This window comes from Pimephales promelas, chromosome 10 (assembly GCF_988280905.1).
Source record: "Pimephales promelas chromosome 10, fPimPro1.hap1.1, whole genome shotgun sequence".
NCBI lineage: Eukaryota > Metazoa > Chordata > Actinopteri > Cypriniformes > Leuciscidae > Pimephales > Pimephales promelas.
The window spans coordinates 8,118,894-8,135,938 of NC_142778.1; the positions used below are offsets into that span (position 1 = coordinate 8,118,894).

The 17,045-nt window shown below is 39.3% G+C and overlaps 1 long non-coding RNA gene across 1 annotated transcript in view; it reads left to right on the forward strand.

Annotated features, from left to right (window-relative positions):
- Nucleotides 1-7,892: 7,892 nt before the first annotated feature.
- LOC148977299 (uncharacterized) overlaps nucleotides 7,893-17,045 on the forward strand; it is a 33,721-nt gene continuing 24,568 nt past the window's right edge. Inside the window, exons 1-2 of the long non-coding RNA XR_016169851.1 lie at nucleotides 7,893-8,146; nucleotides 16,738-16,844. This is a non-coding gene — a long non-coding RNA (uncharacterized LOC148977299). The remainder of the gene's footprint in view (nucleotides 8,147-16,737; nucleotides 16,845-17,045) is intronic.

The window sequence follows — 17,045 nt, forward strand, 5'->3', positions numbered from 1 at the left end:
TTGTGAGAGCTATTTTTGTTCAATTTGGAGGTATTTCTCTTAGTTATTTATTATTTATAGATTATTTATTATTATTTTTCTAATACAGAAGAGACATTATTTCTATCATTATTTCATTCATTATTTTTGAAACCTGTCATAATAAAACATATTGAGTAACCTCTGAAAAGACTACAGTATCTGAATTTGTGTCTTGTAATATATAAGTTTCTGTCCATAGAGGAGGCATAGCCTACTTTAAATGTATTGAAATTAATAAGGCATCTTTGAGTAAACTTGGAGTATCATTTGAGTATTTGTTTGCCAGGCCGAATGTCCTGGTTTTTGGTAATCAAAATATGGTCACACTAAGCTAGTTTCCATCTGTATTCCCTGCAGGTGAATTAAAATACAAAATATCAGTATAAGTAAATCATACCAAAATTACTACAATAAAACATCACCATACGTCATATTTACATACATAATTGTCTATGCTGACACGACTGGTTTTCCACTACTACTTTCCTTGTATTGTGAGAAAAATCCTTCAGGTCTAAGGTAAGTTTCAGACTCTGTGGGAGTTTGTTCCATTCTTTGATGCCTTTAAATGAGAAGGCGGTCTGTGCAAAGGCCGAACCACATTTAGGCAGTCTGCAATCATTGCAACTCGGGGACCTGGTACTCCTAGTCATCTGTTCAGAACAAAACTGGACAACTGTTTTTTTTTTTGTTTTTTTTACCGGAGAAGGCGCAATATTATTCAAAACTTTAAAAACTAATCGCACATTAGCATACACAATTATATTATCAAAGTTTAACATGCTGTATTTTTCAAGAATCAGACAGTGGTGATATCTCAGTGGCTTTTTGTCTAATACTTTAACAGCCAACTCACCGCACACTGAAGGAATATCATTTATGTAAATCGCAAACAGCAATGGCCTAAGAACAGAGCCTTGTGGGACACCCATGTCATTAGCCTTAGATGTTGATAACTTGCTTTTGACTCTTACGCACTGGACACGTAATGGTTAAAATGTTCAGTGAATGAAGTTTGTAAACCCTTCTTTCTGCATAATTGTACCTACATTTAGATCAGACCTTCATCTAAGGCCTATAAAATAAGATGAAGAGAACCCATTTAGACAAATTACACACACACAAAGGAAGTTTTTAGTATGGAATGTACTGTTTGGTTTTTGCCACACCATTTAAGTTAGATTTAGACCTCATATAGGTCCATTTGTAAAAGTTTCAAGAAACTTTCCTCTGTTTAAAGCATGTGGTCAAAAAAGAAAAAAAAATCTCTATAATGGGAGATGGATGAAATCATTATTCCATAATTGTATATTAGTTATTATAATTGTACAAATGTCACTCAGTTTTCCTTTTTCTACTGCAGTACTTGACACACAAATATCGAACTGCTAAAAATATAGATAGAGTGAATATCAGAACAACTGCAAACAATGTAACTGCAACATCTACTGAGTAATAGGAGTACCAAGGCAGTTTGTAGGACTCTGTTCGGAGGTGAGCAGCACCTTTGTGTCTCATTACAAACTCAATCCAGAAGAGGGCGCTGTCCAAAGGTTTAACTGGCTTGTCTCTGTCTCACGTCAGACCGGTACATCGACCGCATTACTGCAGAAGCTGCACCGATCCGTCTGTCAATCTCCCGTTCCATCCTTCCCTCACTCGTGAACAAAACCCCAAGATACTTGAGCTCCTCCACTTGAGGCAGGAACTCTCCACTGACCTAAAGTGAGCAAGCCACCCTTTTCCGACTGAGGACCATGGCCTCTGAATTGGAGGTGCTGATTCTCATCCCAGCCGCTTCACACTCAGCTGCAAACTGTTCCTGTGCTTGCTGAAGGTCCTGGTCTGAAGGGGCCAACACGACTACATCATTCACAAATAGCAGAGACAAAATCGTGTAGTCCCCAAACCTGACACCCTCCGGCCCCTGGCTGCTCCTAGAAATTCTGTCCATAAAGTTTATTAACAGAACCGGTGACAAAAGGGCAGCCCTGCCAGTGTCCAACATGCACTGGGAAGAAGTCTGACTTACTGCCGACAATGCGAACCAAGCTCCTGCTTTGGTCATACAGTGACCGGACAACCCTCAGCAAAGGAACCTGGACCCCATACTCCCGAAGCACCATCCACAGGCTGCCACAAGGGACCCAGTCAAATGCCTTTTCCAAATCCACAAATCACATGTGGATTGGTTGAGCAAACTCCCATGAACCCTCCAGCACCCCGTAGAGGGTATAGAGCTGGTCCAGTGTTCCACAGTCTGGACGAAAACCGCACTGTTCCTCCTGAATCCGAGATTCATTTGTGTATTTATTTATTTAAATTGTTGAACGTTCACCGGTTCCCGCCTCCTTCTTCCCATAACATCTGAATCCCATTACAGTGATATTTCTCTGTGCATATACCTGTTTATTCTCTCTGTGTTCATTAAAGTTATTGTTTGATATTCTGCGACATGATTCTTCTACCCTTACGAAAAAAATACATTTCAAGTTCATTTTATTAGTATACTTAAGTAGTGTTCAAGTATATTTTATGAAGTAAGTATACCATTATTAATGTACTTGTAGTAAACTTGAAAGTGTATTATTTCAACACTTCTTGGGACCAAATCGGACCAACTTTTAAAGTATACATTTAAGTGTACAATAAGCATTGTTGGGTGTCACTCATTACAAGTAACTAGTAAAGTAGAGAACTACTTTTAAAACTTACAAAAAATATCTGAGTTACTTTTTCAAATAAATAACGATACTAAAGTAAATAATGGTACTTTCTTTTACTATTTATTGACTGACAGCTCTCCTGTCCCCAGACATTTCTAGACTAAATGTGAGCATCATTTACTCACAAAAAGTTTCAATATTCCTCAAAATGAATAAAATCAGTGAAATGCCTTATCATTGTACCATTGTTATTGTGTGTGTGGGCGTGGTCACTCATCACTACCGCTGATCGGCAGCGCCAGCTGCACATCATCTACAGCGCCAACTGCAATTGATCAGCGGTGCCTATATCAATGGCACCGCTCGAAACTCTGAGAGGCACGCCGTGTGTTGGACCGAGTCCAGCTCCAAACCGAGAAAAGAGATCCTCTGCACGGGGGCGAGTTTTGCTCCCAGTTGACCTGAAGACCCTACTGGCTGATGTGCTGAATCAGCAAATCCCGTTGTTTGCACAACTGCTCTCGAGACTGAGCTATTATCAGCCATTCGTCGAGATAGTTGAGGATGCGAATGCCACGCTCTCTCATAGGAGCGATGGCTGCCTCCGTGACTGCAGATGTAAATTAGCCTAAGGCTAACTCTGGTGTAATGCATCAAATGTTTACATTTATGTTATTAATTGCACATGGTCCCTTTAAATAAAAATCAATACAATATATGCTCACTGTTTGTGTCTTGTCAGTTTAAGATTATTGTGATATGTTCCAGTGTTGTTCCTGTTCCTGTCTGGTCTTCGGTTGTGGTCTCTGTCCCTGTCTTGGATTGTTTGTCGTGTCTTCCCACCTGTTTCATCATCTGCATTCTCTGGATCTGGATTCTTCTTGTCATCAATCATCACCTTCAGTCCGGTTCCATCGAAGTCCCTGCGTCACATGCCCATCCCTGTGTTTGTCATTCTTGGTGTGGACCTGACCTGGATAGTTTATTATTTTAAATAAATGTGATTATACCTGCTCTTGCCTTCTCTCTATTTCTCTGCATGACAAATGCATTACTTTTCAAAGTAACTTTCCTCAACATTGACTATAAGTGTAACAGTAGTGAACTAAGAGCACAACTAACAACCCGGAGGGAGGTGACGTGGAAAATACACATATGAACTGGGCGGGAGACCAGGCAGTCTAAAATATGGAATGTCACTGGGGTCTCTCCTGCCAAGCAGGGGGGAGACAACATCAATAGAGTGACGGCAGAGGAACTGCCAAGGGAAAGACACAAGCTCGGCAGAGGAACTGCCAAGGGAAAGACACAAGCTCGCCGTAGGGAGATGTACTGTGGAAATACACATATGGGATCACCGTAGAGATCGCAACATATGGGCCCCAGCACAGGTTCTACACTGCTTACAAGTGGTAGGCCTAACACCGGACGCTCCGCTGAGTCCGATGTCGAAGGGGTGCGGAGGAACTCGACAGGGTTCGGGCAAGGGGAACACAACTGGAGTAAGAATGGCGAATGTATCCGGTCCATAGGAGGGGAATGGCGCAGCAAACCGACACAGAACCAGGGCTCACAGTGTTGCTGGCTTCTATGAGTAGAGAGCACACGGGAAGCAACTGGATGTACACGTAGGGTATAAAATTTAGCAAACTTATTAGGTGTCGCCTAGCCCACAGCTCTACAAACATCTGTCAGTGAGGCACCCTGCGCCAACACCCCTTGTGGAGTGAGTCCAGGAGGGACAGGGTTCACCTTGGGACTCATACGCCAAGATGATGGCATCCACTATACAGTGGGCCAACCTCAGTATGGAGACAGCCTTTCCCTTATGTTGGCCTCCTTAACAGACGAAGGGCTGCTCTGAGGTCCTAAAGCTTTGTGTTCTGTCCACGTATAGGCGCAGAGCTCGGACGGGACAGACAAAAGCCAGGGCTGGGTCTGCCTTCTCTGGGAGTAGTGCTTGCAGGTTCACCACCTGGTCTCAAAAGGGAGTGGAAGGAACCTTGGGCACATATCCAGGCTGGGGTCTCAGGATAAAGTTAGCCGGCCCAAATTCCAGGCACGATTCGTTGACCGAAAATGCATGCAAGTCCCCTACCCTCTTGATCGAGGCCAAAGCAAGCAGGAGAACTGTCTTTTGGGACAGAATTTTTAACTCTGCTACCTGCAAAGGCTCAAAGGGAGGTCTCTGCAGTGCGGTTAGGCCACAATCTGTCCTGAGAGCTCGAGTTTGATCACAGTTGATGTGCCAATGCAGGTGTGACCCCATCCAGGTGTCAGCTACTTGCATGCCCATTGTACGTGACCCCCCGGCCGATGATGGAGGCTTCTGCGTGCCGCTCTGCCACGCCCACCTCGGGATTCACTCGTGAAGCCAGTGCTGGAGTGGTCTCATGTGAAGCAAGCCGAGCGGCGTAACTGCAGCTGCAGCTACCATATGCCCCAGGAGCCTCTGAAATTGTTTCAGTGGAACCACAGTACTGCTCTTGATGACATTCAAGCAGTTCAGCACCGACCGGGCTCGAAACTCTGAGAGGCATGCCGTGTGTTGGACCGAGTCCAGCTCCAAACCGAGAAAAGAGATCCTCTGCACGGGGGCGAGTTTTGCTCCCAGTTGACCTGAAGACCCTACTGGCTGATGTGCTGAATCAGCAAATCCCGTTGTTTGCACAACAGCTCTCGAGACTGAGCTATTATCAGCCATTCGTCGAGATAGTTGAGGATGCGAATGCCACGCTCTCTCATAGGAGCGATGGCTGCCTCCGTGACCTTCGTAAAGACAAGGGGAGACAGGTCCAGCCCGAAGGTAGGACATTGTACTGATATGCCTGACCCTCAAACGCGAAGTGCAGAAATGGTCTGTGCCGCGGCAGGATGGAGACATGAAATTATAAGTCCTTCAGGTCGATCGCTGCAAACCAATCTTGTGGATGGATGCATTGGAAAATGCACTTCTGCGTGAGCATTCTGAACGGAAGCTTGTGAAGGGCCCGATTCAGGATACGCGCAGTCGAGTCATCATCTCCAGAACTCCGCTCTCCGCTCAAGCGTCACACACATTTAATTTTTAAAACTGTTTTAGAAAACTACAGACAATCTCTGAAATAATGCAAATGTCACATTTATTTTGTAGTTTTAATTCATAGACAGTAGATAACTTACGGTTATATATTTTCAGTGCTGATATCTTTGTCTTGGCATGTTACTATGTCTGTCTTTGGCAAATTTCTCCTTAAGCATTGCAACTTATCAAATACAGCGAGCAGCCCACAGCGTTAAAGTTCAAAGTACATAGTTTATTTGTGACAAAATCTACAGTATATGGCACAGATATTTTAAAGTGCACACTTTTACTTGATGTGCTAGTGATATCAATTCTACAAAGAAGAATTTCAACTACTTTTCAACACTGTGACTATATCTGTGCACACTTGCTTATTATAAAGCAAAATAACTATTGATTTAAGAGTTCTTTGTCTCAGTGGTGCCCATTTAACTGCCTGCTATCAGTATCTGGACTATGAACTTGAGAGAGAGCAAAGAGGGAAAGAGAGTTTACATGAGGTAATGAGAGATCACGCAGGGGAGTGCATGAACTCAAAAGGAATTAAATCTGAATTTTGTGAACAAAGACAGAATGCCACATGCACAGGCAAATGTCTCAATAAAAAGTTGGTATGATTAAATCATACGCATCTTTTTTTTTTTACATAATTACAGACAGACATGGTTGTGTAATGGTTGGAGATGACATGTTCTCAGGATATGTATAAAAGGGTTTTAGTAAAAAATGCACAGACTGTGGGAAAATTCAATAAAACATATGGCAACATGCAATTTGAATAGAGTTTCAAAGAGGAACAAATATTTTTGCAAACTTTCTGCTGCAGCATGTGATGCACATAAAGTTAAATATATGGAGAGAGCGAACATCAAAACAACTGCAAACAATGTTATTACAATGTTTGTCAAGTAATTTGAGTATCATAGTGTGTAGGACTCTACAGAGGTGAACATCAACTTTGTCTCATTAAACAAACAATCCATAAGAAGATCTGATATAACTAAGTACAGGGTTATGAAATGCATTTTCTGAATGCTTGGCTATGTCTTCTTTAACTGTTGTAGAGGATAAAGTAACAGTACATCCTTCTGAATGTATGTGTTTTTGGTCCAATAAGTAATACCCCAGTCTTATCTGAATTTAATAAAACGAAATTACAGGTCATTCAATTGTTTATATCTTTAACACACTCTGTCAACCTGGATAATACAGAGATCTGGTCGCGATAAAATATATAACTGAGTATCATCAACAGTGGAAACTAATGCCATGTTTTGTTATAATATTAGCAAGTGGCAGCATATACATTGAAAACAGCAGAGGGCCTAACGCAGATCCGTGCCTGAATACTGGTGTAATAATTTTAATGTCGATCTAAGATTATTTTATGATCTATATATTTTATGATTTTTTGAATGCAGCACCAAGATCAAGAAAAACTAGTATAGAATTACAGCCTTGGAAGCTCGAAGGAAGATTTGTCATTTTAATGAGTGCAGTTCCTGTGCTATGACGGGGCCTATGTATCCAGATCCTTTTCTAGTATTGTAGACAAGAGATTTGAATGGGTCTGTAATTTGCTAATTAATTTGGATCTTCATAACTTCCAATTTGAAAGGTCTTGGTGTCTATTTATTTGATAATCTAGCCACTGTACTAAACAAGAACCTTGGATTGTTTGGGTTATTTTCTATGAGTTTGTGGAGATGCTTGGCCCTGCTGCTTTTAGAGCCTCTTTATAATGGGAACTGCTGTCTTTCCATGCAATTCTGAAGACCTCTAAATGAGTTTGTCTCCATTTACGCTCTAGATTGCAAGTTTCTGTCTTGAGAGAGCGAGTTATACTTTTGTATCATAGTACAGTACTTTTCTCATAACCTTTTTTAAGCTGATCGGTTCAACAGTTTCTAAGGTACCAGAGAAAATGGTGCCCATACTGCTAGTCATTTCCACAAGTTATACTACCACCATCAAACAGGGAACCAGATTTAGCCAGAAACAAGATGTCAGTAATGGTCTCAAGTCTAAGTGATCCCAAGTTCAGTGATCCTAGTGGTCCCAAGTCCTACAGAAACTTCATGTACTTCCTGAGAAATATAAAGAGAGAGAGAGCTTTCTTTTTGCATTTCTATTCTATTCACTGAATAGAGTGACCACACACCTCAACATCGATTATGTGTCTCCCTCTGGTGGTGCAATATGTTCCCGGTGGTCTTCTTGGCCATGTTGGTCATGTTAGGGCATGTTCCAGCAGCAGCTCTTATAGTTTTTTGGTCAGATTTACCTTTGAGAGTCCTTATGTCGTGCCTTTTCCTCATCTCATCAACAGGATTTACCTTTGGATGCATATTGACACTTTCTAGTTTAGAGATGACTGAAGCCAACTGTCTGCAGGGTGAGTGTTGCCCTGTCCCTTATGTTTATTCCCTTATGTAAGGGTATTGCCCTTTCTTTTATCGGTCTTCACCAAAGCATAGGGTGAAGTTCTCTTATTTATGGCATCATATTAATAAGGGAGATGGGGTTAGTAGTTACAAGGGCTAAATAATGTTTTGAACCAAAAATCCAATTAATTCTTCTTTCTAACAATGTTTTATACTGTGTGTGTGTATATATATATATATATATATATATATATATATGTGTGTGTGTGTGTGTGTGTGTGTGTGTGTGTGTGTGTGTGTGTGTGTGTGTGTGTGTGTAGTACATTTAAAAACAGGGCTGACCAAAGTGCTGAACAATAGACACTATATATACAGTATATATATATATATATATATAAAACAAGGACAAACCACACATTCATGACATAATATCACAATGAATTAAAACTTAAGAAAAAAATTTTGAGCATCTCTGATATAAACCACAACCTAGGGCCAGCAATCGCAAATGCAGTGTCCCCTCTATTCTTTAACCCTGGTCTGGGGACAGACAAAAGTCTCTGATCACCAGACCTCAGGTTTCATGTGGGATTGTGTGGATGGAGTAGCTCAGAAAAAATAGCTTGGTGCCAGATTATTTACGGATTTAAAAACAAATAGAAGAATTTTAAACTCAATTCTAAAATGTACAGGTAGCCAATTCAGTGATTTTAAGATAGGTGAAACATGATCAAATTTACGTTTTCTTTTGAGGCACTTTGACGCAGCATTCTGTACTAATAGAGTGTTAGGGTATGCCATAGTAAAGAGAGTTGCAATAATCCAACCACAATGTTATGAGAGCATGGACAGCAATCTCTAAGGTTTTCTCAGTGAGAAAGGATTTGATATTAGAGAGAAAACGTTAATGAAAAAAAAAAACAAGAATCACCACATTTATTTATTTTAATTATTATTATTTTATTTATTTATTTTTTCAAATTTGAGGTTCTGATCCCAGATAACATTTTTAATGCAAGATGAAGTTGGATAAAGATAATCCAACTCAATGTTACTGCTTTTTTATAGTTGCCATGGGGGCCAAAGACTAACCTCAGTTTTGGATTCATTCAAACAGTAATAACAAGTTAATATATATATATATATATATAGGCCTATATACACATATGTGTGTGTGTGTCAAGTTAAACAGTCTAGTTGTTTAAACTGACTGATCACTGCAACTTGCTTTCACTGGCATAAATTAGGTATCATTGTTTCTCCTGTAGACAGAGTGGGAATGACTCTCCAGAATAGACATTTAAAATTGATACACAGGTTAAAATGCATTAATTTTCATTTTTGTAAAGGGAAGTATGATTAAAAGGAGATATTATTAAATTCCTCTAGTTCGCTTCAGCCTGATAATTACGAATTGCTTAATCGAAATGTGTTCAGTTTTGCAATCCAACATTTCAAAAGCTAGGCCTCTTGTGGTAGTATGCCAAATTTCAAAACCTATAATTAGATTTTTCTGACTATTATTTAATTTACAGGGTTTGGCAATAATTGTTGCCAATAATTGACCCCTGTGTGACACTCGGTGATGATGAGCACCAGTGGCCAAGTGACCAAACCACAAAAAAAAAAAAAAAAAAAAAAATCCTCCCACTCTCATGTGCGACAGGAGATGGCAGTATAGACTCACTAATTAATTGGTGACCAACAGTTTATATCCCAGATTAAACTTCCTTTTTACAGCAAATGCTCATGCCATATTACTTGCCTTTTCTTGGAACATATTGAAAATGCAAGAGACCAGAACTTTATAGTGTTACTGATACTGATAAAAATCCTGTTTACAAGCTCTTGAATCTTTTAAGAATAACCATCCAATAATCATTGATATATTAATCAAAGCAATTCAGTTACAGATACTGAAGTACAACATTGTTTTCTGATAGATTCCAGGAAATAGTGGCTTTATTGGAAATGAGCAAGCAGACATGGTTGCAAAACAAGTTCTTGCAGAAAGAATGCCAAATCCCACCATTGGACATAAATCCCTTAATTAGCCTATACAGTAGTCAACATTTGAAGTGGATCAAAAAAATTAATCAAAGTTGTCAAGACAAGAACGGGTGCAAAAATCATGTAAAACTTTGATGAAAGGTTTTGATCCACTTCAAATGTTGGGTAACACTATAGTTGAAGGGGTGTGCATAAGACAGGCATGATATCTTCATAACCATGACATATGTCATGAATATGAAATAGGGTTTATGCATGTTTATGACAACTGTCATTAAGAGTCATTCGCTCAATAATGACATTTTGAATGCAAATATGACATTGTTTATGATGTTTTTGTTATGACATCTTGACATAAACCATAACGTCAGTGTCTTTGTCATGACAACTTGACATTAAATTAAGTTAAACTGTGGTTGGTTTTGACATTGGCTGACATGAGGCCATTATAACTGTTTCATGAATATTTTTCGTGACCTCTACTACAGTGGTACAAATTGAATTTGTCATTAGGGCCCAAGCCCTGAAAGGGCGAAGGCCCTATTGTTTTCCTTAGGATTATTCTTTTCTATTATTATTATTATTATTATTATTATTATTATTATTATTTTTCTTACGACTATTCGGGCACTTTTGGGGCCCTTAACATGCTCGAAAACTCTTGAAACTTTGCACACGGGTCAGAACCCGCGGCCATCAGAGCCGGGCTGAAGATGGTACCCGGGCGTGGCAGGGGGGCTCGTCAGCGCCCCCTGGAATGGGGTCCGAACACTTGGTCCATAACTCAAACACGCTTGCATGTAATAATATGAAACTCGGTACGCATGTTGATCTCATCGTTTCATCTATACCTCGCGCTTTTACTTTTTACCCCAGCCCAACAGGAAGTCGGCTATTGAGGTTTGTTTGTAAAACGCTCGCAATGTTATTTGAAATACTCCTCCTAGAGCTTTGATCCAAATTCGACGATACTCGGTCAGCGTAAAGTGAAGACATTGAGGATGAAAGCTTGTGTGGGGATTTTTGATATCTCGAACGGTTTGGCCGTGGCGAGGAAACGAAATCATGGCGAGAAACGTGAAACAGGAAGTGTGTTATAACTTCAGCATACATTAACTGATCTTGATGAAACTTCAGCAGTATGTTCGCTGTAAGAGGACGATCACATGGATGTGACTATTGTGAGTCAAAGTTATAGCGCCACCAACTGGCAGCAGGAAGTGTGTCACTTTCAAAATGCTTTGATATCACCCTTTTATTTTTACCCGATTTGCTTCAAACTTCATATGTATAATGTAAACATACGGCAGATGTAGACCTGTGAATGGATTCTTGATATCTTTGAAACTGTTGCCGTGGCGACACATCAAACTTTACCCTTCTTTTAGGATGCTTTTAGGATGCTTTTGAGACCCTTAGCATGCTTCAAAATGCATGAAACTCGACAGACACATCACATTTATTAGCCAGTAGACACGTGCAATGTTTCAGAAACGGGCGTAGTGAGGGCTCAGTAGCGCCACCTTTTGACAAAAGTAGGGTTGTTAGTTTTATCTACAGTTACAAAAATCGGTATGTATATTGTACTCCTCGAGCCGGACAACTTTCTAATTGACACTCATTAGCTAGGACCCACAGAAAGTCAGATATGTTTGTTTGAATGTGGTCTTGCTTAATCTGAGCCTACATCTCTGTCTTTGCCTGTCTGTGTATGTGTGTGTGTTTGTAGGGGGAGGGGTCTTAACCATTTCACTCCTGTGTGTATGGCCTGCATAAAAACTAAATGCCTTAAGCCTGGTATTTTTTTTAATAAGTTTTTTATTTTTTATAAGTAAAGGCATATAACCAGTTTAATTGTAGTGCATTAATAGTTTTATAGGTTTATTAATTAAATTAACTTGGTCCATAAACTTGATCTGAAAATTTGGTCCATAAATCAAACACACTTGCATGTAATAATATGACTTGAGTGTTAATCACATCATGTTTTCAGTTTGAATATAAAATATATAAATTATGTAAAAAAAATAAAGTTGATCCAGCTGGAGCGCAGGCTGAGAATAGCGCTGTCATGACTGGATCAGAGATCATCAGTCATGCCCTCTCATACCTTACGCACACCACGCCCACTTACATCAGATCACATTAACATGTCAGCCGGAGGGATAACGAGGGTCGTCGTCGCTTTTGGATTCAAGAATTTCTTACAACAAGATGGCAAAAGAACAGCGCTTTGCAAGACATGCAACGTTAAGATCGCGGACAGTCAGATGACAACCTCCAATTTCGTCGGTCATTTGAAGAGCCATTCTGCCCACTGTGCCCAGTAAGTGCTTGTCAATTTGTTAATGTTATCTGGTTAGCTCGTTCGTAGTTAGCTAGCTAATGTAAGTTAAAGGAGAACTCCGGCGCAAAATTACACATTGTTACCTAGTCAACCGTTATCTGAGATTTGTTTTCATGACTGCCGAATGTAAATAGTTTTATCTATAAAAACAGTTTAGCCTATAAGTGACGTCCGACATTCTGCATATTGTGTTATTTTGTTAAGCCCCACTAAAGGCATAAAAAACTGTAAAGCACAATCAAGTTTTCACACTATATTCCAAGACTTCTAAAGTCATTCAATAGCTTAATGTGTGGTAAAATTAATATTTTAGTCTCTAAGTTAAAGTTAACGGAAAGTCATCTCGCCTCAGTCATTCTCCATGCATCAGCATTAGCGCGTCGCGTTCGGTTGCGACAGTAACACGACGACACTCTCTTCAAGATCAATGTTCCCAATATTATACTTTATTTGTAGATAAGGCATAAAGGTCTATGATTTGCATAAAATGACTATCTTGCTGGAGTGGAGTTTATTGCCCTTTAGAATACACTAAGCATTAGTGCTGCACGATTAATTATATCGCAGTCGTAATAGCGATCTCAAACCTATGCAATTATATAACGCAAAATGCCGCGATTTTATATGAAATAAACAAAGTAGGGCTATTAGCGCAGCATCTCTTCTTTTTTGTCATCCTTTGACTAGTGTTACAAGATCCCCCTCTTATTGGTTCAAATGCCTTTTCGCATTTTGCACGACAAGAAGTGAAAAGCTGCTTGTGATTAGAATAGATGAGACTCGCATAATGCGCATGCACTGACCGTGTGCCAGCCCAGAATAAACAGTTCTCTTTCGAGCTTGAACGAACAATAGCACACACAATTATGCCAAAATGTGATTTTGTCTAGTATCTTCATAACATAAGAAAAGTCTATGGATGAAAAGAGTTGTGCTATGAGGCGCGTGTGAGATCCGCGTCTCGGCAACGGGTGCTCTTAAAGGGCCAGCAGCGAATAAAGCGTTCTTTCAGTAAAGTTAAAAGAACAAAGGGAAATTAGAAAATTACTCACTGATCTTGAGTAAAGAACTTTTGTAGCTTTAATAAGGATTATTATATATATAATTTATGATTCAGGCAGCGCAGACTGTTTGATAACTTTATTCAATTTCTGTACCTGTTAAGACAGGAAGGGCACAGGTAAATATGTTTTTTATTATGGGTTTATGTGGGGATTGTTTGAAGTTCACTTAATTTAAAAGCTGTTATATATATATTTTTAAGCGTAATAATTTTTTAAAAAGTTGATGGCTTTCAATTGATGGAATCACTGTAATGTTGGTTTGGTTGATGGTTTATTGATCATTATAGGTGTTATCAATCATTTATTGTTGTTGTTGTTTTTAGTTTGAGTTGAGAAATAAACATTAATCTGTGTGTGCATTTTACTTTAGAACCAAGCAAGTTGGACTCATGAAACCATTTTATTATATCGGAGTCGCAAATCGCAATTGCAATATTGGCTCAATAATGGCAATATGACATTTTCCCAAATCGTGCAGCCCTACTAAGCATAGATTATAGATACCATCCCTTCGCTATGTTCTTTTCAATGTGAAGCGTTGCGTGCTGTGACTTGGTGTTGCTTCAAGTGCATCATTCTGCACACGGGATGCGCATGATTGCTTATAATACTTTGGGGAGACAAGGGGGCGTGGCCTAAGGGAATAGCACTCGTGATGTTAAGTGATGTTACCCCGCCATCGCTGATACAACCTTTAGCAGTCATGTTTTTGCTTCTTGAGAGAGAGAGAAAGTGTGTGTGTGTGTGTGTGTGTGAGCAATGGCGGTTCTAGGCGGGGGCCTGGGGGGGCCAGTGCCCCTGCGACAACAAGCTTGGACCCCCTTGTGGCCCCCTAAATGTGGAGTCAGTGTGAAATATTTTTTTATAGTGTGTCACGCATTGAGCATGACAGTCACTCGTTTCAGTCTTTTGTCTCACACTCCCGTCACACATTGTATTTCTCATGCGGAAAAACTATTAATAATATATTTAATATACGCAATTTCTCTGGCCGCGCCGCTCTCACGTGAGAATCAAGCGCGTCTCGCCTGGAGTTCAGCAGTCGACCCTGCTACGCATCAGCCAATCAAAAAAAGAGAAGTGCTACTACATTGGTTGTTAGTTTTATCTACAGTTACAAAAATCGGTATATACATTGTACTCCTCAAGCCGTACAACTTTCTAATACATAGTCATTAGCTCGGACCAAGAGGAAGTCAGATATTTTGGTCTGAATATGGTGAGCCTCTCTCTGAGCCTACGTCCCTGTATGGCAAGCCCTTTTAACATTTAAAAGCTAAGTTTGCCTGTCCGGAATTAACATTGTAGATATCAACAACGTCTTTCTGTCTAGTCGTTACACTTTGGATAGTTTGTATTATCATTTAAGATATCTGTAACATAATTGTGACTAGTCGAAATGACAGAGTATGGCAAGCCGCTTTAACATTTAATCATGAAAGGGCCAAAGCCTTCGGCACCGCCACCCGGGTGCCTTTAGGTAACTAAAGGAACCGGGGTTGCGGTGCCTCCGGCTTGGGCCCGCCATCGCTGCTCGCAGCTATATTTAAAATGTTATAATGGCTCCATGACAGTCAATGTCAAAACCAAACACCTGCAGTTTAATGTAATGTTAACCAATAAAGCTAGGTGGTTTCTTAAATTTGATAATTAATCTGCTATGTCATGTTTATGACGGGTTGTGTTGTCTTAGAAATGTCAAGTTGTCATGTTAGTCTTATAGCACACCCCTTCAAGTAAAGTGTTACCAGATGTTGACTACAGTATATCAGAGAAATGGCATACAGAATGGGTATAATGTCAACATAACAAATTATTTGAAATAAATTCTGTGTTGGGCAAAGATGTGTCTACCCATTTAAACCAAGACACAACCAAGTTGTATTTACAAGGTGTCGGATAGGTCATACTAGACTGACTCAAGGGCATTTATTAAATGGTGAAGAAGCACTACAATATCAATACTGTAGTACCAACTTGTCTGTAAAACATATACTTTTGGACTGCCTATTATTTAATGTTACAAGGGCTATATAATGTTTTGAATCAAAAATCCAATTCATTCTTCTTTCTAACCATGCTAAATGTATATATATATATATATATATATATATATATATATATATATATATATATATATATAATTACACGTAAAAACAATTTGTATTTTTTTCTTTCAAAATTAAACAGTCTTGCTGTATAAACTGACAGACTGAGATATCACTGAAACATGCTTTCACGGATAAATGAGGCGTCATTGTCTCTCCTGTAGACAAAGACTGGGAGGTACTCTCCACAATAGACATTTAAAATTGATACACGGTTAAAATGCTTTCATTTTCATTTTTGAAGAGGGAGATATGATTAAAATGAGGTATGATTAAATTCCTCTAGTTCGCTTCGCCCGAGAAATGTGTTCAGTTATGCAACCCAACATTTCAAAAGCTATACCTCCTGTGATAGTATGCTAAATTTAGAAGACTATAACTAGATTTTTCTGACTATTATTTAATTTGTAAGGCTTTACAGGGTTAATGGTTTACAGTGTTTGACAATAATTGTATTAAAGGTGCTATATGTATTTTTTAGCGGCCTCTATCGTTGATGTTTCAGATTGCAACCAATTTTTACAAGAGCGCTCGTGCGCGCGCTCGAACACATTTATCATATATAAACAATATTATAGTAGTGGGATGAGTAACGTTAGTCAATAAAAGTTACATCCTAAAGCACCTACTTTTTGTTATCGTGGAGCATTCTTTTGTATTCATTTTATGTCTCATATATGTTGTAGTTTACCTTGCTATTTCATTACAGTTGACCATTATTTGATCATATCTGAAAACTTGTAATTTATCATCATTAAAAATAGCGGAGGTCTCTCCATAATTCAAGCGCTCTGCCGATGTTAATCCGTGTTTTAGTCCTAAGTCGATCCGATTCACATTTGGCCTGACGAACTTCAGTAGATACATTTTTGTTTTATTTTCATTATTTATTTTTTATGTGGAGTTTGTGTTGGAGTGTAATGTGTGATTACAACACCTTCACACACAGGCAATAAAAATTATTCATTTTAGAAGAAAAGTTACATATAGCACCTTTAATGGATAATGTGACCCTTGTGTGACACACTAGTGACCAAATCACAAAAAAACCCTCTCACTCTCATGTGTGACAGGAGATGGCAGTATAGACTCACTAATTGAAAGGCCCCTCCAGCAAGTCCAGAACTATCCCATCCTCTGATCTCCAATCCTCATCTCATCCATCACCACATATGTGCAGGTTTGTCGGCTTTATTATTATTATTATTATTTTACTTTGTCTTTTATGCTTCATAATAGAGAATAGATAATGTGTTATATATTATAGCAGGATATCCTGGAGGATTTAACAGTCAGCTCGTGAGCTTTGTATATAAGAGATTGAAGTGTGCAATGGAGCTGAAAAAGCCCAGTGTGGTTTATGAGAGTGAGGGGCCGTCTG